The 23,875-nt window shown below is 37.1% G+C and overlaps 1 pseudogene; it reads left to right on the top strand.

Annotated features, from left to right (window-relative positions):
* The first annotated feature begins 980 nt into the window (after nucleotides 1-980).
* Nucleotides 981-21,643, top strand: LOC145713702 (mitochondrial inner membrane protein Mpv17-like; annotated as a pseudogene).
* Nucleotides 21,644-23,875: the final 2,232 nt, after the last annotated feature.

The following is a 23,875-nucleotide window of genomic DNA, read 5'->3' as shown; positions in this document are numbered from 1 at the left end:
TTCAAATACTGGAAATAATGGCCAGTCACTGTTCTGAGCACTTAACATGAATTATATCATTTAATCCTTACAAAACCCTATGGAGTAAGTGCTATTATCATCCCCATTTTACAAATGTGCAGATCAAGACATGGGGAGGTTAATAATTTGCCCAAAGTCAGACAACTAGTAAATAATGAAGCCAATATTTACACTCAAATGTGCCTAACATGAATCACCACTGTTTAACAAATATACCATACATATCATAGTATATTTACACTTTGTAACCTGCCTTCTCACTCAATAAATATTATAGAATCTTTCAGTGTCAGTAAATATAACTTTACATTGTCATTTCAAATGCATGTTTATTATTTCATTACAAGGCTGTACCAAAATTTATTTAATCTCTTATTGATACAAATTTTGATTGTACCTGGTTTTTCACAATTTAAATATTATTATGCTAAAAACCTTTTATGTACATACATCTTCACGCACATGTATTACTATTTCCTCAGAATTAATTCTCCTAAATTTTGTGCCACTTTCAGGATGTGACAGGGATGACCTACAAACTATCCCAAGGAAAGCCCCAAAGGAAAGAGCCAAGCCAATGGCTTTATAGAATTAAGCAAAAATTCAGAAATGAAGATGTATTTCATCAGAGTAGAGAGAAAAAAACAATCAAAATAGCAAATATCAAAGAATAAGAAGAATTTATATAGCAAATCAAGGAGACAAGTGAAGAAGATAAAGCTAAAGACAAACTAAAGACAGGACCTATGAACATTTGAGAATTGGTAAGTTAAGAGAGAAGAATATTGTCTGGTGGTGGCCTTAATGGACAAAATGAACAGATTGACAGTGCAAAATGAGAAATTTGGATCATGGAGTTCTTTTCACAATTATTTCAGGAGCAAAGAGAAGGGAGAGGCCATGGTCTTATGTTGAGGTGCCAATCAGAGGAGAAAAAGACAGCTGATAGAAGAGCCAACATGATGGCTCCAGAAGTGAGCAGCAGGATCCAGTTGTTGAAAAAGAGTAATGCTCTCAGCCCTGACAGCCTCACTGCTGAGTTCAACACAACATTGGAGGATAGAAGTTTCAGCAAAGCTTTGAAGCTACTGTTTTCGGTGGTACCTAGGAGGAAGGGGAAATGGCCATCAAGGAATCTAGCTGCATAAGGTACTGAAACTGGCAGAATTCACACTTCTCAAAGCCCAGGAACAGCAATAAAGGGATAGGCAATATTTGACTGACAATTATTAGAATTTCTCTGAAATTCATTAAATTTCAAAGGCTGTGAAATGTGTCTGGATCAAAAAAAACCTTGGGGCGCCTGGGTGGCTCAGTCGGTTAAGCGTCCAACTTCAGCTCAGGTCATGATCTCGCGATTTGTGAGTTCAAGCCCCGCGTCGGGCTCTGTGCTGACAGCTCAGAGCCTGGAGCCTGTTTCAGATTCTGTGTCTCCCTCTCTCTCTCTGACCCTCCCCCGTTCATGTTCTGTCTCTCTCTGTCTCAAAAATAAATAAACGTTAAAAAAAAAAAAGACCTTTGGTATATGCTTTTCCTCTCAAACTCTTGCAGAGAAATGAAATGCCAGATGTATTGATGAAATCGAAGAATATAACACATAGCAATGGGTAGGTAAGGGAAGAAGCTGAAATAATAGTGAAGCAAGGAAAGTTTACCTTTATAAGTGGTCTGCCACACCTCTCTTATGGAAACTTATGTCAGGTTTGAAAGAAGCAAAAGTCTAGGGGCACCTGTGTGGCTCAGTCAGTTAAGCATTCTACTTCAGCTCAGGTCATGATCTCATGGTTCGTGGGTTTGAGCCCCGTGTCAAGCTCTGTGCTGACAGCTCAGAGCCTGAGCCTGCTTCAGATTCTGTCTCCCTCTTTCTCTGACCCTCCCCTGCTCACACTCTGTCTCTCTCTTTCAAAAATTAAAAAAATTTTTTTAAAAAGAAAGCAAAAGTCTAAAGATGAAAGGGGGATGGTTTATATATAACCAGTTAAATATTTTTCAGAAGAAAACATTCTGGTAAGATACACAGAAGGCCAGAGAAGCTAAAATCAGACAAAGTGAAAAGTTATAAATATTTAAGCCAAAGGCAAATATGCTAGTAGCAAAATTCTGTAAGTGGTGAAAATTCTTGGCATCCACTTTGTAGGAAAATAACACAGGAATAACTTGGGAAATCAAAATAAAGATCAGAGGAAAATAAAATAAATGTGGAGAATGTGTAAGTTATTATCATATAGGCTAAGACTGAGCAAGCAGTTTGGGTGATATAAAGCCATGCTAATGTGAACCACTGAGGTAGGTGTCTGGGACAATAAATCCAACATTCAGAAAGCTCACATTCTAGCACCTGGAAGAAGACAAGGTGAGCTTGATCAAAGTGTGGTTTTTAGAAGAATTAATACAGTGCAGAACAAAATACTTGAATTTAGGCATCAGACAAATCTCAGTTTGCATCTTAGCTCTAAAATTTACTGGTTATATAGCGTTAGACAAGTTATCTCTCTAAGGTTTGGTTTTTTCATTGTAAAATGAGGATAATAATGGTATCAACCACAGAGGGCTATTGTAAGAAATTGATGAGATAATATATATAAAGTTCTTAGAAGGGTTCCTGGCATATAAGAAGTGCTCAATAAATATAGGGATATCAGGGAAAATGTTCAACAAAATTTTAATAGTAATATTTCTTGGTGATAAGATTTGTAGAGTTCTTCCTTCTTTATCTCTTGAATGGACTTTTTTTTAATTCCAGTAGTTAACATGCAGTGTTATATTAGTTTCAGGTGTACAAAAGAGTGATTCAACAATTCCAGACATCCTCCAGTGCTTCATGACAAGTGCATTCCTTAATCCCCATTGCCTATTTTACCCATCCCCCACCTAACCTTCCCTCTGGTAACCATCAGTTTGTTATCAACAGCTAAGAGTCTGTTTCTTGGTTTCTCTCTCTCTCTGTCTCTCTCTTTCTCTTTTCCCTCTTGCTTGTTTTTGTTTTGTTTCTTAAACTCCATATATGAGTGAAATCATATGGTATTTTTCTTTCTCTGACTGACTCATTTTGTTTACCATAATACTAACTCCATCCATGTCATTGCAAATGGCAAGATTTCATTCTTTTTTTATGGCTAATAAGATTCCATTGTGTATATGTAACACATATTCTTTACCCATTCATCTATTAATGGACATTTTTGTCTCCTTCCATAATTTGGCTATTGTAAATAATGCTGCTATAAATATAGGAGTCCATGTATCCATTTGAATTAGTGTTTTTGTATTTTGGGGTAGATGCTAGATCGGGAGGTAGTTCTATTTTTAACTCTTTGAGGAATGTCCATAGCATTTTCCACAGTGGCTACACCAGTTTGCATTCCCACCAACAGTGCAAGAAAGTTCCTTTTTTTCCACATCCCACCAGCACTTGTTGTTTCTTGTATTGTTGATTTCAGCCATTCTGACAGGTGTGAGGTGATACCTCATTGTAGTTTTGATCTGCATTTCCCTGATGATGAGTGATGTTGGGTATCTTTTCATTTGAATGGACTTTTACAATAACATCTTATTTTGAAACAGTTTAAGACTCAGAATAAATTGCAAAAATTATTATAGAGTTCCTGTGTACCTTTCACCCAGTCTCTACCGATGTTAATATCTTACATAACCATAGTACAATGTCAAAACCAGGATATTAGCATTGCTACAATACTATTAACTAAGGTACAAACTTTATTTGAAGTTCACCAGTTTTTATAAGCACTCTTTTGACATACAGTTCTATAAAATTTTATCACATGTGTAGATTTGAGTAACCATCACTACGATCAGAACACAGAACTGTTGGTTGTGAATTTTAAAATGACAGTGTGGCATGTTTTCTTTCTTAAAATATATAGCATTATAATTATAAATTATAATCTTTTTCTTATCCTTTAAAAAATTCCTACCAAAACTTACACAATGAAGGAAAAACAAAAATTTATAGCTATAAGTACCTACATTAAGAAAAAAGAAAGATCTTAAATAAACAGCCAAACATTACATTTCAAGGAACTAGAAAAAGAAAAAACTAAGCCCAAAATTAGCAGAAGGAAAAAAATAATAAAGATTAAAGCAGAAATAAATGAAATAGAGAATGGAAAAGCAATAGAAAAGATTAACAAAACTAAGAGTTGATTTATTGAAAACATAAAGAAAATTAACAAATCTTTAGCTAGACTAACCAAGAAAAAAGAGAGAGAAATTGAATAGATAAAACCAGAAATGAAACACATTACAACTGATACTACAGAAGCACAAAGAGACTACTATGAATAATTACAAACCAACAAATTGGACAACCTAAGAGAAACAGATAAATTCTTAGAAATATGCAACCTAACAAGACTTAATCATAAAGAAACAGAAATTCTGAACATATCAGTTATGATTAAGAAAATTGAAACAGTAATCTAAAATCTCCCAGCAAAGAAAAGCTCAGAACCAGATGGTCTTATGGGTGAATTCTAACAAACATCTAAAGAAGAATTGACATCAATCATTTTCAAACTCTTTCAAAAAACTGAAGAGGAGGTAACACTCTCAAACACATTGTAGGAGACCAGCAGTTCCCTGATACCAAAGCCAGATAAGGACAGTATGAGAAAAAAAACCAAAAAACAAAAAACTGCCAGCCAACATCCTTGATGAACATACATGCAAAAATTCTCAACAAAATACTAGCAAACCGAATTCAACAGCACATTAAATGGATCATTTGCCATGATCCAGTGGGATTTATCCTTAGGATACAAGGATGATTCAACATATACAAATCAATAAATATGATACATTACATTAAAAGAATGAAAGATACAAATTATATTATTCTCTTAGTAGATACAGAAAAGGCATATGACAAAATTCAGTATCCTTTCATGATAAAAAAAGTGGGTACTGAAGGAACATACCTCAATACTATGAAGCTATAAATGACAAACCCATGGCTAACATACTCAGTGGTGAAAGCATGAAGGTTTTCCTCTAAGATCAGGAACAAAACAAGGGTATCCACTTTCACCATTTCTATTCACCATACCATTGGAAATCCTAGCCAGAGTGATTAGGCAAGAAACAAAAATAAAAGGCATTCAAACTGAAAGGAAAAAGTAAAACTGTCTCTATTTGCAAATGAAACAGTATTATATATAGAAAACCCTAAAGACTATACCAAAATACTTAACACTAATAAATGAATTCCATAAAGTTGCAGGATATAAAATCAACATACAGAAATCAGTTGTGTTTTTATACACTAATAACAAAGTATCAAAAAAGATAAAACAATCCAGGGGCACCTGGCTAGTGTAGTCAGAGGAGCATGTAACTCTTGATCTCAGGGTTGTGGGTTCAAGTCCCACACTGGGCATAGAGATTACCAAGAATAAAATCTTAAAAAAAAAAGAAAACAATTCAATTTACAATAACATCAAAAACAATAAAGTACTTTTAGAGCCTAAATGTCCATCAACTGATGCATGGATAAAGAAATTGTGGTTTATATACACAATGGAGTGCTACATGGCAATGAGAAAGAACGAAATATGGCCCTTTGTAGCAACGTGGATGGAACTGGAGAGTGTGATGCTAAGTGAAATAAGCCATACAGAGAAAGACAGATACCATATGTTTTCACTCTTATGTGGATCCTGAGAAACGTAACAGAAACCCATGGGGGAGGGGAAGGAAATAAAAAAAAAGGAGGTTAGAGTGGGAGAGAGCCAAAGCATAAGAGACTGTTAAAAACTGAGAACAAACTGAGGGTTGATGGCGGGTGGGAGGGAGGGTAAGGTGGGTGATGGGTATTGAGGAGGGCACCTTTTGGGATGAGCACTGGGTGTTGTATGGAAACCAATTTGACAATAAATTTCATATATTGAAAAAAAAAAAGGAAAGAATGAGACACTGATTTCCAAAGTCATATTTTATATGAATAAAAAAAAACCAATAAAGTACTTAGAAATAAATGGAACCAAGGAAGGAAAAGATCTCACTGAAAACTACAAGACTTTGATGAAAGAAATTGAAGAAGACAAAAATTAATGGGAATATATCCTGTGTTCATGGATCAGAAGAACGAATATTGTTTAAATGTCCATACTACCCAAAGCCATCTATAGATTCAATGCAATCCCTACCCAAATCATAATGGTGGGGTGTCTGGGTGGCTCAGCCGGTTCAGCATCTGACTCTTGATTTCAGCTCAGGTCATGATCTCATGATCATGGAATCAAGCCCTCCCTCAGGCTCCATACTAAGCTGAGTGTGGAGCCTGCTTGAGATTCTCTCTCTTTCCCTCTTTCTTTGTCCCTGCCCTGTGTGCACATTCTCTCTCTCTCTGAAAATAAACTCTTAAAAATCACAATGGCATTTTTCACAGAAATAAAAAACACAGTCTCAAAATTTATGGAACCACAAGTGGCCAAAGCAATCCTGAGAAAGAAAAACAAAGCTGGAGGCATCATACTTCCTGATGTCAAACTATATTACAAAGCTACACTAATCAACAGTGTGGTACTGGTATAAAAACAAACACATAAACCAATGGAACAAAGTTAAGAGCTCAGAAATAAACCCATATTTATATGGCCAACTAATATTTGATGAGGGAGACAAAATACTCAATGGGGAAAAGATAGTATCTTCAACAAATGGTGTTAAGAAAACTGGGTATTCACCTGCACAAGAATTAAATTGGATCTCTACCTTACAACACTCACAAAAATTAACTTGAAATTGATTAAGGACTTAAACATAAGACCTGAAACCATAAAGCTCCTAGAAGAAAACAGGGGGAAATCTCCCTGGCACAGGTCTTAGAAAATATTTTTTTGGATATGACACCAAAATGACAAGCAATAAAATAAAAAATGAACAAGTGGGACTACATCAAATTCAAAAGCTTCTGCACAGCAAAAGAGAGAGTCAAGATAATAAAAAAGGCAACCTATGGAATGGAACAAAATATCTGCAAACCATATATGTGATAAGAGATTAATTTCCAAAATATATAAGGAACTCCTATAACTCAATAGCAAAAACACAAAACAAAACACAATAAAACCCAAAAACAAATAATTCAAATTTAAAAACGATCAAAGGACCTAGGTAGACATTTTTTTCAGAGAAAATATGCAAATAATCAACAGGTATATGAAAAGATGCTCAACATCACTGATTCATCAAGAAAATGCAAATCAAAACTATAAGATATCATCTCATACATGTTAGAGTGGCTGTTATCAAAAAGGAAAGAGATAAGTGCTAACAAGGACATGGAAAAAAAGGAACATTTATGCACTGTTGGTCAGAATGTAAGTTGGTACAGCCATAATGGAAAACACTATGGAGGCTCCTCAAAAAATTAAAAATAGAACTACCCTACGATCCAGCAATTCCACTTCTTTTTTTAAAATTTTTTTAAGTTTATTTATTTTGAGAGAAAGAGAGAGAGAGTGAGTGGGTGAGCAGGGGAGGGGCAGAGAGAAAGGGAGAGAAAGAATCCCAAGCAGGCTCCACGCTGTCAGCACAGAGCCTGATGGTGGGGCTCGAACTCACAAATTGTGAAATCCATGACCTCAGCCAAAACCAAGAGTCGGATGCTTTAACTGACTGAGTTACCCAGATGCTCACAATTTCACTTCTGAGTACATAACTGAAGGAAATAAAATCACTACCTTGAAGACATATCTGCACCTCCATGTCTATTGTAGAATTATTTACAATAGCCAAAAGACAGAAATAAACTAAGTGTCCACCAATGAGTGAATGGATTAAGAATATGTGACATATATAAACAATGGAGTATTATTATCCATAAAAAGAGAAATGCTGCCATTTGTAATAACATTGGTAGACCTTGAAGGCCTTATGGTAAGGAAAATAAGTCAGACAGAGAAAGACATATACTGTATGATCTCAGTTACATGTGGAATCTTAAAAAAAAAAAAAAAAAACAACTCATAGCAACAGGTGATGGCCAGGGGCTGGGGAGCAGGTGATGGATGGTAGTGGTCAAAAAATACAAACTCCCGGGGTGCCTGGGTGGCTCAGTGGGTTATGCGACCGACTTCAGCTCAGGTCATGATCTCACTGTTGGTGGGTTCGAGCCCCTCATCGGGCTCTGTGCTGACAGCTCAGAGCCTGGAGCCTGCTTCTGGTTCTGTATCTTTCTCTCTCTCTCTCTGCCCCTCCCCCACTCGCACTCTGTCTCTCTCTGTCTCTTGAAAATAAAATGAATGTTAAAAGCTTTACCTATACCAGGGCACAGTACTGAAACTTCAGAAAAGTCCCAGGATGACATTTGTACAGCAAGCTAAGGGAGTAAACAGTCCATATGGGAAAAAGAGAGCAAAGAACCTTAAAGAAAAGCAAATTTTAGGAAAAGAAATTTTATGGTAGATGAGTTAATATGATGAAATATTTGAGAGAAGAGAAAAGGAAAGGTGGGGGGAATATTTGATAGAACAACTTGGAAAAAATTTAAGAATACTATTTACCTTATTATAATAATATAAACACTGATACCAATTTAATGAAAATAAATGGTGACATGACTATATTGAAAAGATGAAGAAAATGAGGAAAAATAGATGAGAAAGCTAAATCCTTATCTACCACTACAAAAAAAACAATAGATATTAAATTTTTAAAAGTCAATAATAGTAGAGTGAGGATGTTGTCTAGAAACATGGAAGTAAATAATAGAAGAAACACCTAAAAATATTGAAAGTGGTTGCCTCCAAAGAGTCAGATCCAGGAATACATAAGAAAGGGGTAAGGAATTGCAGATTTATGTCATAAATCCCTTAACTTCTTAAATTATGCAAATGAATTACTTTGATTTTAAAAAATAACACAACTTCTGCTTCTTGGAAGATGGAGTACATACATTTTTTTCTTTATTCTCCCCACTAAGCACATCTAAAAACCCTAGAAATTATATATAAAACAAGCATAGGAAGACTATTGAAGGTGGAGAAAAGAAGACATACCAGCTAGGGATCTCAGTTGTAAGTTCCTCCAGTTTTCTTTTTGCTTAATATATCTCAGAGACAAAGAATCTAGCTAGCAACCCAGAAACACCAGTGGGTACAGACAAAAAGAAAGCACAAATTAAAGTCTGCTTTCACTAGTCCAAGGACCAGGAAACTTCTAGACAATTAGCACTATACTCTAGTCGAACACCATAGAAAGCAACTGTAGCCCCGCCTTTATTCATTGTAGCAAAGGCTGAATGGGAAACTTATGCTTCCACTCTTGCATGCATCCACTCTTGCAAATTCATAAGGTGCTGCCCAAAACCTCCACTGGGTGGCACCAGAAAAGGCCATATAAGGAGTTGGAATTTCTTCACTCCTGGGCAATAATGAGGCCCCATTAGTAGAAATCACCTGAGGGAGGGGCTAAGATGGCAGAACAACATGGAAGTTTTTTTTTTTTTTTATGTCTCTCTTCCCTGAAATGCAGCCAGATCAACATTAAACCATCTTGCACACCTAGAAAACTGATTTGAGGATTAACACACCAATCTGTACAACCTGAACCACAGATCTTGGCAAGTACATGGTGCGGAGAGGTGAACTGGGGGAGAGAGGAAGACGCAGAGGGCAGGGAGCTATTTTTGCTTGCAGAGAGAGGATGTAGACCAGGGTACAGTACAGGGAAAGCACCCCCACCACCACCACCAAAAGCAGCTGGAGAGAAAGTGGAAAAGTGGAAACAGCCACAGGGACTGAAAACAAGGGACAGAAAGGAGAAAAGACAGGATTTAAATTCCATTAAGACTCTATAAACAGGGGGAATGCAGACTCTGAAACTCTGCAGCTCGATACCTGGTGGTGCTCTGGAGGGAAGGGCAAATCCCCAGAGGCAGAGAGCAAAGTCCAAGGGGTCCTCGGGCCACATGGGGAGTTGTGGTTCCCCTGCTGGGAGGACACTTGGTAGAGGCTGTGCAGACTCCCCACAGGCAAAGGACCCAGTGGGCCCTGAGAACAATCACATTCACTGGTGCTAGAACATGGATATTAAGGGTAAAGCCTAGTGCCAGATGTGTGTTGTGATTTTCCAGAATCCCTGAAATGCTGCTGCTACAAGATCGAGTGAACTTTTTCTGGGGCAGGCTGGCACCCAGCCACAGTCTCTAGGCATCAACAGCAGCGCAGTCTCTCAAACGTTCCTGGGGGTGGGCCAGTACCTGGCTATTGCTCAGCGAGACCGTCCCCCAGAGGGTCTGAGCAGATCAAAGCCACAGTCCCTCAGAAGGGAGGGGTCAGGAGGAGCCAAGATGGCGAAACAGCATGGAAGGTTTTCTTATGTCTCACGTCCATGAAATACAGACAGATCAACACTAAACCATCCTGTACACCTAGAAAACTGATTTGAGGATTAACACAACAATCTGCACAACCTGAACCACAGAATTCAGCAGGTTCATGGTGCAGAGAGATGAACTGGGGGAGAGAGAGAAGCCTCAGGGGCAGGGAGCTGTTTTTGTGTGCAGAGAGAGGACAGAGATGTGGCGGGGGGGGGGGAGGTGGAGAGAGGAGAATACAGGAAAAGCACCCCCCACCAAAAGTAGTTGGAGAGGAAGTGGAAAAGTGGAAACAGCTGCGGGGACCAAACTAAAAAGGGAGAAAGGAGAAAGGGGAGGGTTTAAATTTCGTTAAGATTCTATAAACAGGGGAGGTGCAGAGTCTGAAATTCTGCAGCTTGATACCTGGCAGTGCTCTGGTGAGAAGGACGAATTCCCAGGAGCAGAGTGAAGTCCAGGGGGCCTCAGGCCACACAAGGAGAGGGGATTCCCCTGCTGGGAGGACATTTGGTAGAGGCTGTGTGCCCCCAACAAAGGCAAAGGCCCCAGTGGACCCTAGAAAACAACAACATTCACTGGTTCTGGAATAAGGTCATTAAGGGTGAAGCCTAGTGCCAGGTGTGTGTTGTGATTTTCCATAATGCCTGAAACAATGCTGCTACACGATCACATGAACTTTTTCTGGAGCAGGATGGCATCCAACCACAGTCTCTAGACATTGCAGCAGCACGGTCCCAGAGGCATTCCTGGGTGCAGCCCGCACCTGGCCATTGCTTGGTGAGAACCTCCTGCAGAGGCAAAGCCTCTGCAGTTGCAGAGTGGGGCAATTGCAGAATGGGGCAAAGCCACAGTTGCTCAGAATTAAGGGGTTGGGAAAAGCAGCCACATCTGAGATAAAACTCAGGAGGCAGGTGCCACTTGGCAACTTGATGACTTGGTCATGGACAGTGTAAAAGGGGAGTGGATGAAAGCCAGAGACAAAGGATAAAGGTGTGACTGCTGAATGGAGAGAACAGAGTTCAGATACTAGAGACTGGGTAGTTGGGTGATGCCATTTTAACCTCTCCCACACATGCGCATACTCACCTACAAGGGCCATAACAATCCACTCCAGTAAGCTAAGCAGCACCATCTAGAGAAGAACAGAACCATTACACTAAGCCCCGCCAAACCTTGCTCTTAACAAACACCAAAAATCTCTATGCCTGCTTAGTTTATGGACTATAAAGTGATTCATAGGTTGACTTCTAGGGGAAAACAGTGTACTTTCAATCGTATCTCACTCTGTTCATGCTGGTCCATCTATTCAATTTTCTTTTTTTTTTCTTTTTTGTTTCTTTTTGTTATCTTGAATACAGAAAGAGAAAAATTTTTTCAATTTTTATTAAAATACTTTAATTATTTTCTACTATATTTATAACTTTTTTGTAAATTTTCAAATACTACTTACTTCCATAATTTCATTTTATTCTATTTCATTGTATTCATTTTTTCAAATTTTCAAATGTTTTCCTTTTTTTGTTTTTGTTTTGTTTTGTTTTTCCTCCTTTTCTCTAATCTATCAAGCCCCTTTCAACACCCAGACCAAAACACACCTCGTATCTAGCATCATTTATTTGATTTGTGTGTGTGTGTGTGTGTATTTGTGTGTTGTCTTTAATTTTTTAATTTTAATTTTTAACTCATTGATTCCTTTTCTTCCTTCAAATTAAAAAACAGAAGGAATTCACCCCAAAAGAAAGAGCAGAAAGAAACGACAACCAGGGATTTAACCAACACAGATACAAGCAAGATGTCTGAACCAGAATTTAGAATCACGTTAATAAGAATACTAGCTGGGGTCAAAAATTGATTAGAATCCCTTTCTGTGGCGAAAAAAGAAGTAAAAGCTAGTTAGGATGAAATAAAAGTGCTATAACTGAGCTGCAATCTCGAATGGATGCCATGGTGGCAAGGATGGATGAGGCAGAGCAGAGAATCAACAATATAGAGGGCAAACTTATGGGGAATAATGAAGCAGAAAAAAGAAGGAGACTACGGTAAAAGAGCATGAAATAAAAATTAAAGAACTCAGTGACTCATTAAAAAGGAACACCATCAGAATCATAGGGGTCCCAGAAGATGAAAAGAGAGAAAAAGTCTTATGTGAGCAAATCATAGCAGAAAACTTTCCTAACATGGAGAAAGACACAGACATCAAAATCCAGAAAGCACAGGGGACTCCCATTCGATTCAACAAAAACCAACCATCAACAAGGCATATCTTAGTCAAATTCACAAAATAGGCAAGGAGAGAATCATGAAAGCAGAAAGGGAAAATCAGTCCTTAACCTACAAGGGAAGACAGATCAGGTTTGCAGCAGACCTATCCACAGAAACTTGTCAGGCCAGAAAGGAGTGGCAGGATATATTCAATGTGCTGAATTGGAAAAATATACAACCAAGAATTCTTTATCCAGCAAGACTCATTCAAATACAAGGGGAGATAAAAAGTTTCCCAGACAAACAAAAATGAAAGGAGTTTATGAAAACTAAACAGCCCTCCAAGAAATTTTAAGGGGGACTTTCTGAGGGGAGAAAAAGTGAAAAAAAAAAAAGAAAACTGAAAAAGACCAAAGGCAACAAAGACTAGAAAGGACCAGAGAACACCAGCAGACACTCCAACTCTACAAGCAACATTATGGCAATAAATTCATGTCTTTCAGTACTCACTCTAAATGTCAATGGTCTAAATGCTCCAATCAAAACACACAGGGTAACCGAATGGATAAGAAAACAAGATCCATCTACGTGCTGTTTACAAGAAACTCACTTTAGACCTAAAGACACCTTCAGATTGAAAATAAGGGGATAGAGAACCATCAATCATGCTAATGGTCAACAAAAGAAAGACAGAGTAGCCATATTATGTCAGATAATCTAGATTTTAAAATAAGGACTATAACAACAGATGAAAGGCATTATATCATAATTAAGGGGTCTATCCACCAAGAAGACCTAACAGTTGTAAACACTTATCCTCCAAATGTGATAGCACCCAAATATATAAATCATTTAATCACAAACATAAAGCAACTTGTTGATAATAATACCAAAATAGTAGGGGGCTTCAACACCCCACTTACAGCAATGGACAGATCGTGTAATCAGAAAATCAACAAGGAAACAATGTCTTTGAGTGACACACTGAACCAGATGGATTTAACAGAAATATTCAGAACATTTCATCCTAAAGCAGCAGAACTCACATTCTTCTCGAGTGCACAGGGAACATTCTCCAGAATGGATTACATACTCGGACACAAATCAGCCCTCAACAACCACAAAATGATTGATATCATACCGTGCATATTTTCAGACCACAATGCTATGAAACTTGAAATCAATCACAAGAAAAAATTTGGAAAGATTACAAATACTTGGAGACTAAAGAACATCCTACTAAGGAATGAATGGGCTAACCAAGAAGTTAAAGAGGAAATTAAAAAGTACATGGAAGCCAATGAAAACAATAACACCATGAACCAAAACCTCTAGAATGCAACAAAGGCAGTCATAAGAAGAAAGTATACAGCAATCCAGTCCTTCCTAAAGAAGGAAGAAAGGTCTCAGACACACAACCTAACCTTACACCTCAAAGAGCTGGAAAAAGAACAGCAAATAAAACCCAAAAACAGCAGAAGGCAGAAAATAATAAAGATTAGAGCAGAAATGACTGTGATCGAAAACAACAACAACAAAAACCAAAACAGTAAAACACATCAATGAAACCAGAAGCTGGTTCTTTGAAAGAATTAACAAAATTGATAAACCACTAGGTTTGGATCAAAAAGAAAAAGGAATGGACCCAAATAAATAAAATCAAGAATGAAAGAGGAGAGATCACAGCCAACACTGCAGAAATAAAAACAATAATAAGAGAATATTATGAGCAATTATACACCAATAAAATGGGCAATCTGGAAGAAATGGACAAATTCTTAGAAACATATACACTATCAAAACTGAAACAGGAAGAAATAGAAAATTTGAACAGACCCATAACCAGTAAAGAAATCAAATTAATAATCAAAAATCTCCCAAAAAACAAGAGACCAGGGCCCGAAGGCTTTCCAAGGCAATTCTACCAAACATTTAAAGAAGAGTTAACACCTATTCTCTTGAAGCTGTTCCAAATAATAGAAATGGAAGGAAAACTCCCAAACTCGTTCCAGGAAGCCAGTATTACCTTGATTCCAAAAGTAGACAAAGACCCCACTAAAAAGGAGAACTATAGACCAATTTCCCTGATGAACATGGATGCAAAAATCCTCAATAAAATACCAGCCAACTGGATCCAACTATACATTAAAAAAGTTATTTACCACGACCAAGTGGGATTTATACCTGGAATGCAGGCCTGGTTGAATATTCACAAAACAACAAATGTGATACATAACATCAATAAAAGAAAGGACAAGAACCATATGATCCTCTCAATAGATGCAGAGAAAGCATTTGACAAAATACAGCATCCCTTCTTCATAAAAAAACCCAAGAAGGTAAGGATAGAAGGATCATACCTCAAGATCATAAAGCCATATATGAAAACCCAATGCTAATATCATTCTAAAGTCAGGAACAAGACAGAGATGTCCACTCTCACCACTGTTATTCAACATAGTATTAGAACTCTTAGTCTCAGCAATCAGACAATGCAAAGGAAAAAAAGGCATCCAAACTGGCCAGGAGGAAGTCAAACTTTCACTCTTCGCAGATGGCAAGATTCCACAAAAAACTGCTAGATCACAGGATATAAAATCGACGCACAGAAATTGGCTGCATTCCTATACACCAATAATGGAGCAATGGAAAGAGAAATCAAGGAATCAATTCAATTTATGATTGCACCAACAACCATATAATACCTAGGAATAAACATAACCAAAGAGGTGAAAAATCTATACACCGAAAACTATAGAAAGCTTATGAAAGATATTGAAGAAGACACAAAAAAGGGGAAAATATTCCATGCTCCTGGATAGGAAGAACAAATATTGTTAAAATGTCAATACTACCCAAAGCAATCTACATATTCAATTCAATACCTATCAAAATAATACCAGTATTCTTCACAGAGCTAGAACAAACAATCCTAAAATTTGTATGGAACCAGAAAAGACCCCAAATAGCAAAAGCAACCTTGAAAAAGAAAAACAAAGCAGGAGGCATCACAATCCCAGACTTCAATACATATTACAAAGCTTTAATCATCAAGACAGTATGGTACTGGCATGAAAACAGACACTCAGATCAATGGAACAGAATAGAGAACCCAGAAATGGACCCACAAACGTATGGCCAACTAATCTTTGACAAAGCAGGAAAGAACATCCAATGGAATAAAGACAGTCTCTCCAGCAAGTGGTGCTGGGAAAACTGGACAGCTACATGCAAAAAATTGAACCCGGACCACTTTCTTACACCATACACAGAAATAAACTCAAAATGGATGAAAGACCTAAATGTAAGACAGGAAGTCATCAAAATCTTCGAGGAGAAAGCAGGCAAAAACCTCTTTGATCTTGGCCACAGCAACTTCTTACTCAACACGTCTCCAGAGGCAAGGGAAACAAAAGCAAAAATGAACTATTGGGACCTCATCAAAACAAAAAGCTTCTGCACAGCAAAGGAAACAATCAGCAAAACTAAAAGGCAACCGACAGAATGGGAGAAGATATTTGCAAATGACATATCAGAAAAAGGGTTAGTCTCCAAAATCTATAAAGAACTTATCAAACTCAACACCCAAAAAACAAATAATCCAGTGAAGAAATGGGCAAAAGACATGAATAGACACTTCTCCAAAGAAGACATCCAGGTGGCAAATAGACACATGAAAAATTGTTCAACATCACTCATCATTGGAAATACAAATCAAAACCACAATGAGATAACACCTCACACCTGTCAGAATGGTAACATTAACAACTCAGGCAACAACAGATGTTGGCAAGGATGTGGAAAAAAAGGATCTCTTTTGCATGGCTAGGGGGAATGCAAACTGGTGCAGCCACTCTAGAAAACAGTATGGAGGTTTCTCAAAACATTAAAAATAGAACTACCCTACAAGTCATCAATTCCAATACTAGGTATTTATCCAAGGAATATAGGTGTGCTGTTTCAAGGGTGCAAACGCACCCCAATGTATATAGCAGCACTATCAACAATAGCCAAAGTATGGAAACAGCCCAAATGTCCATCAATGGATGAATGGATAAAGAAGATGTGGTATATATATACAATGGAGTATTACTCAGCAATCAAAAAGAATGAAATCTTGCCATTTGCAACTATGTGTATGGAACTGGAGGGTATTATCCTAAGGGAAGTTAGTCAGTTAGAGAAAGACAAATATCATATGACTTCACTCAGATGTGGAATTTAAGATAAAAACAGATGAACATAAGGGAAGGGAAGCAAAAATAATATAAAAACAGGGAGGGGGACAAAACATAAAAGACTCTTAAATATAGAGAACAAACAGAGGGTTGCTGGAGGGGTTGTGGGAAGGGGGATGGCCTAAATGGATAAGGGGCATTAAGTAATCTACTCCTGATATCATCGTTGTACCATATGTTAACTAACTTGGATGTAATTTAAACAAAAAAATAAATTAATAAATTAATAATTAAAAAAAAAGAAATCACCTGAGAAGCTTGGTCTTCCACACACCCTCAACAGTAACAAGGTGACCTCTGCACTGGGGTGATGTTAGAGAAAGCTAACTGCCCAACATAAATGAAACCCCTATAACTTTTAGTATGAGTGAAAGTCAGATGTGGAGCATTAACAAGGCACTTCCTTCCTTCCCAGCCAGGGAGTCATCAGTGGAGGTCTAGTGAAGAGATGGAAATCCTACCCTTGCCAGGAGTAATGAAGATTTCCCCAACCTTGGGTGTTAATTGAGGTTGAATAGGGAATATAGACTTCTACCCCTACCTGGAAATAATGAGGTGACACCCCTCTTACCTGCCAAATCAGTATCAAAAAAGGCCAGCTGAAACAGGTTGAAATAAGATCCAGAGCCTCATAATATTACAGCCAAAATGTTCAAACTTCAACTGAAAATTACTTGTACAAGGAACCATGAAGATCTCAAACTGAATGAAAAAAGACAAAATAAACGGTTACCCCAAGATGACACAGATGTTAGAATATCGGTCCAAGATTAACCATCATCATAATCATACTTCAGTGGGCAATAATGAACACAACTGAAGCAAATGATAAAACAGAGAAACTCAGGAACAAATAGAAAGTCTCAACAAAGGAACAGAGGACATAAAGAACAAAATGCAAATTTTAGAACTAAAAAATAAAATCACCAAATAAAGCTCAATTGATGGTCCCAACATCAGAATATAGGGGATGGAGGAAAGAATTGGTAACCTAGAAGACAGAGCAATAGAAATTACCCCATCTGAAAAATAGAAAATATAGTGAAAAATAATACACAAAGCTGCATTGACTTATGGGACTATAACAAAAAATCTGTATTTCTCATTGGAGTCCTAGAAGAAGAGTGAGAGGGTGGGTCTGAAAAAAATGTTCAAAGAAATAATAGCTGAAAACTTCCCACATGGTTCCCTACAGGTTCAAGAAGCTAAGTGAATCCAAAAATGGTAAATGCAAAAAAATCCACACCAATACATCATAGTCAAACTTCTTAGACTAAAGTCAAAGAAATAATATTGAAATCAGTGAAAGTAATGATTACTTATCTATAGGGGGAAAACAATGTGAATAGCAGACTTCTCATCAGAAACCATGAATGCCAAAATAAAGTAGCACAACACCTTTCAAGTGCTGAAACAAAAACTATCACCTTAGAATTCCATATCCAGAAAAAATATCAAGAATGAAGGGGAAATCAAGACATTCCCAGATGCAGAAAAACTAATAGAATTAATCATGAGCAGACTTACCTATAAGAATGGCTAAATGAAGTTCTCTAAACAGAAAGAAAATAGTAAAAGAAAGAAACTTGGAACATCATGAAAAGAACACAGTAACCAAAAGTATGGGTATATACAATAGGTTTTCCTTCTCTTGAGTTTTCTAAAGTATGTTTTATGGTTAATGCAAAAATTATAATATTGTCTGATGTGGTTCTAAACATATGTAGAGAAAATATTTAAAACAATCACATTATAAATAGGGAGGGTAAAAGGACGTAAAGGGAGCTAAAGTTTCTATACTTCATTCAAACTGGTAAAATGATACATGTAATAAGTTACATACATGTATATAAAATGTAATACCAAAAGTAATCACTAAAAATTCTATACAGAAAGAATCTAAGGGTGCCTGGGTGGCACAGTCGGTTAAGCATCAGTCTCTTAATTTCAGCTCAGGTCATGATCTCGCAGTTGGTGGGATTGGGCCCCATGTCAGGCTCTGCACTGAAAGTGTGGATCCTGCTTGGGATTCTCTCTCTCCCTCTCTTTCTCTCTCTCTGTCCCTTTCCCACTCACATGCACACACATGTTCTCTCTCTCTCAAAATAAATAAACTTTAAAAAACACTATAGATAAATCAAAATGGAATTCTAAATAATGTTCAAGTAACCCACAGGAAAATAAAATAAGTAAAGCCTATAAATCAAAAACAGAAAACAAAAAATAAAATGGCAGACTTCAACCCTGATATAATAATTTACAATGGTCTAAATATACCAGTTAAAAGACAGAGATTAGCAGTGTGAATTTAAAAACATGACCCGACTTTATGTTGTCTACAAGAAACTCACTTAAAATATAATGATATTGACAGGTTGAAAGTAAAAATAGAGAAAATGACATATCAAGCAAAGGAGACTAGGAATAGCCATATTAGTATCACTAGGAATAGCCATATTAATATCACATAAAGTAAACTTCAAAGAAAATTACCAGAGACAGAGATGGGCATTACATAATGATAAAAGGAAAAGTCCACCAGGAATCCTAAATGTGTATGCACCAAACAACAGGGCTGAAAGATCTATAAAGCAAAAACAGATAGAACTGTTCTTAGAATTGGAAAAACAGAACACTTTCTCTATTTAGAAAAATAGACAAATCCACAATTATACTAGGGGGAAATATACAAGTATATGGAATTGAGCAACACAGTCAACCAACAGGATAAATAGAGCGCTACACTCAATAACAGTCAACTACACATTCTTTTCAAGTACCCATGAAACATATACCAAGATACATCATATTGCGGGCCATAAAACAAATTTCAACCAATTTAAAAGAATTTAAATCATACCAAGTGTGTTCTCCAACCATAATGGAATCAGACATGAAATCAATAACAGTAAAATAACAGTAAAATCTTCAAACTCTTGGAAACTAAACGCACTCCTAATTAATCCATGAGTTAAAGAGGAAATGTTGGAGGATATCAAAAAGTGCTTCAGAATGAATGAATGAAAATGAAAACACAACATATTAAAATTTGTTAAGACAGCTAAAGCAGTGCTGAGAGGGAAATTTATAGCACTAAATGTATATATTAGAAAACAGTAATAGTCTCAAATCAATACTCTAAGCTCTCAGCTCAAGAACTTAGAAAACAAAAAGAAAAATAAACCCAAAGCAATCAGTAGGAAAGAAATAATAAAGAGCAGTCAATAAAAGTGAAAATAGAAAAATAATAGAGAAAATCTATGAAATAAACAGATGGTTCTTTACTTTTTTCAAGTTTTTATTTCAATTCCAGTTAGTTGACATAAAGTATAATATTAGTTTCAGGTGTACAAAATAGTGATTCAAACCTTCCATTTAACACCTGGTGCTCATCACAATAAGTGCACTTCTTAATCCCCATCACCTATTTAACCCACACCCTCACCCACCTCCCCTCTGATAACCATTAGTTTGTTTTCTATAGCTAAGAGTCTGTTTCTTAGTCTCTCTCTCTCTCTCTCTCTCTCTCTCTCTCTCTGCTTTGCTCATTTGTTTTGTTTCCTAAATTCCACATATGAGTGAAATCATATGGTATTTGTCTTTCTCTGAATGACTTATTTCGCTTAGCATAATACTCTCTAGCTCGATCTATGTCGTTGCAAATGGCAAGATTTCATTTTCTTATGGCTGAGTAGTATTCCATTGTATGTATGTACCACATCTTCTTTATCCATCATCAGTCGATGGACTCTTGGGCTGATTCCATAATTTGGCTATTGTAGATAATGTTGCTATAAACATTGGGATGCATGTAACTCTTTGAATTAGTATTTTTGTATTCTTTGAGTAAATACCCAATAGTGCTATTGCTGGGCTGTAGGGTAGTTATATTTTTAAATTTTTGAGGAACATCCACACTGTTTTCCAGAGTGGCTGCACCAGTTTGCATTCCCACCAACAGTGTAGGAGGGTTCTCCTTTCTCTACATCCTCACCAACAACTGTTTCTTTTTTGTTGATTTTATCCCTTCTGACAAGTGTGAGGTGATAGCTCATTGTAGTTTCAACTTGCATTTCCCTGATGATGAGTGATGTTGAGCATCCTTTCATGTGTCTGTTGACCATTTGGATGTCTGGTTTGGAGAAATGTCTGTTCATGTCTTCTTCCCATTTTTTAATTGGATCATTCATTTTTGGGGGGGTGTTGTGTTTTATAAGTTCTTTATATATTTTGGATATTAAGCCTTTATCAGGTATGTCATTTGCAAATATCTTCTCCCATTCTGTAGATTGCCTTTTAGTTTTGTAGAAACTACAAAACCCATGGAAAGTACAGGTCATGACAGCTGCGTTCCTGATGGTTCTGAGTGACATTATCTCACAGCAGCTGGTGGAGAGGTGAGGTCTGCAGGAACACCAGACTGGCTGGACCCTAACTATGGTCTCTCTGGGCTGTGGTTTTGTGGGCTCTGTAGTAGACGGCTGGTACAGGGGTTTTGACCAGCTTATCCCCAGCACCACCAAGGTAGATGCACTAAAGACGATGCTATTAAATCAGTGGAGCTTTGCCCTGTGCTTTCTAGGCTGTTTCTTCCCACTGGTAGGAGCATTCAATGGACTGTCAGTCCAGGACAGATGGGCCAAGCTACAGCAGGACAATCCTGGTGCCCTTATCACCAACTATAATCTCTAGCCTGCTGTGCAGTTAGCCAACTTCCACCTGGTTCACCTTCATTACAGCTTGGCCCTTGTCCAGTGTGTTGCTGTTATCTGGAATGCCTATCTATCCTGAAGACACACCAGCTCTAGGCCTGCCTTACTCCATTGTCTCTACCTTGTGGTGATCCAGCTTGACCTGGATGGTCAGACAACCTCCTCAAAGTGAGCATATCAGTTTTCATGGGGTTCAGTTGCCAGTCAGAACTTAATGGGTTTAGAACCTGACTCCTTTTGAAATCATTAAAACCTTTATAATTGTCTTATACTCAAAACAAAGAGATGATTCTTTAAAAAGATCAATAAAACATTCTAGATCCATCCATGTTGTTGCAAATGTCAAGATTTCATTCTTTTTGATCACTGAGTAATTAGGGCTCAATGTGCTCCTTCAAATCAGCATTTTTGCGTCCTTTAACTACCCAGTAGTGCAATTGTTAGGTCATAGGTAGCTCTATTTTTAATTTTTTGACGAACCTCCATACTGTTCTCCAGAATGGCTGCACCAAGTAGTGCAATTGCTGGGTCAAAGAGTAGTTCTATTTTTAATTTTTTGAGGAACCTCCATACTATTCTCCAGAGCAGCTGCACCAGTTTGCATTCCCACCAACAGTGCAAAAGTGTTCCCCTTTCTCTACATCCTCATTAACAACTTGTTTCCTGAGGATGGAACTAGAATGTATTATGCTAATAGATACATTCAGCTAATAGATTAGTCAGTCAGAGAAAGACAAATATGATTTCACTCATATGTGGAATTTAAGAAACAAAACAGATGAACGAAGGGAAAGGGGAAAAATCAGATAAAATAGAGAGGGAGGCAAACCATAAGAGACTCAAATACAGAGAACAACCTGAGGGTTGCTGGAGGGGAGGTGGGTGGGGGGGATGGACTAAATGAGTGATGGGCATTAAGGAGGGCACTTGCTGGGATGACCACTGGGTGTTATATGTAACTGATAAATCATTTATTTATTTATTTATTTATTTATTTTTTAATATATGAAATTTATTGTCAAATTGGTTTCCATACAACACCCAGTGCTCATCCCAAAAGGTGCCCTCCTCAATACCCATCACCCACCCTCCCCTCCCTCCCACCCCCCATCAACCCTCAGTTTGTTCTCAGTTTTTAACAGTCTCTTATGCTTTGGCTCTCTCCCACTCTAACCTCTTTTTTTTTTTTTTCCTTCCCCTCCCCCATGGGCTTCTGTTACGTTTCTCAGGATCCACATAAGAGATAAATCACTAATTTATATTCCTGAAACCATTATTACACTATATGTTAAGTAACATGGATTGAATAAAAATTTAAAAATTTAAACAATTAAAGAACCAAGAGAACATATACATATTTATAAGTGTGTTTGTTCACTGTAGTGCCACTTAAAAAAATAAAACATTACCAAAAAAATCCATGAAATGTTGAACAACTGAAGACTGGTTGAATAAATTGTAGTATATTTATGTGATATAATGTTGGCAGTTATAAATTGTACTTTAGAGAATATCTACTATCATGAGATCAAATGTGAAGCTTCATTTTTACACAACGTGAAATTAAATATGCTGCATAATAATGCCCAGCACACACGAGAGACTGTTTACAGTGGATTTCTATGTGTGATACAACTATATGGGATTGTTATTTACCTCTGTATTTTCTTTTATATTATGTTTCTGTTGTCCAAATTTCTTTTTGTTGTTGTTTTTTTAAATGTTTATTTTTGAAAGAGAGAGAAAGAGAGAGAGAGAGGGGGAGCACAAGTGTTGGAGGGGCAGAGAGAGGGAAGCACAGAATCTGAAGCAGGCTCCAGGCTCTGAGCTGTCAGTGCAGAGCCCGACGTGGGGCTCGAACCCATGAACTGTGAGATCATGACCTGAGCGGAAGTTGGAAGCTTAACCAACTGAGCCACCACGTGCCCCTTCAAAATTTCTTTAATTAGTTTTTTGGTAAGCAAATTATATATTACTATAATAAATGAATAGCTGTTATATTGGCATATAAAAAACTGAAAACACTATGGGAACAAGTAGATATAGATTGTGTTTATTAGTAGAAAATTGCAATATTGCAAAGATGTAACTTCTCTTTAACCTATTTATTAAGAAATTAATCTACAAACCTGAAATAAATAAATAGACCAATAAAGTTGACAAACCTCTAGAAAGACTGACAAAGAAATAAAAAGAAAACACAAATCACCAATATAAGAATGAAACAGGGGATATCACCACAACCCTGCAGACAACAAAATGGTAAGAGAATGGTATGAAAAACTCTATACACACAATTCAACAACTTAGGTGATATGGACTGATTCTTCAAAAAATCCAAACTACCACAACCTCACCCAATA

The sequence above is a fragment of the Panthera onca genome, chromosome X (genome assembly GCF_046562875.1).
Source record: "Panthera onca isolate mPanOnc1 chromosome X, mPanOnc1 haplotype 2, whole genome shotgun sequence".
NCBI classification, from domain to species: domain Eukaryota; kingdom Metazoa; phylum Chordata; class Mammalia; order Carnivora; family Felidae; genus Panthera; species Panthera onca.
Note: the sequence above shows the minus strand (reverse complement) of the source record. Positions and strands in the feature narration are given on the sequence as shown.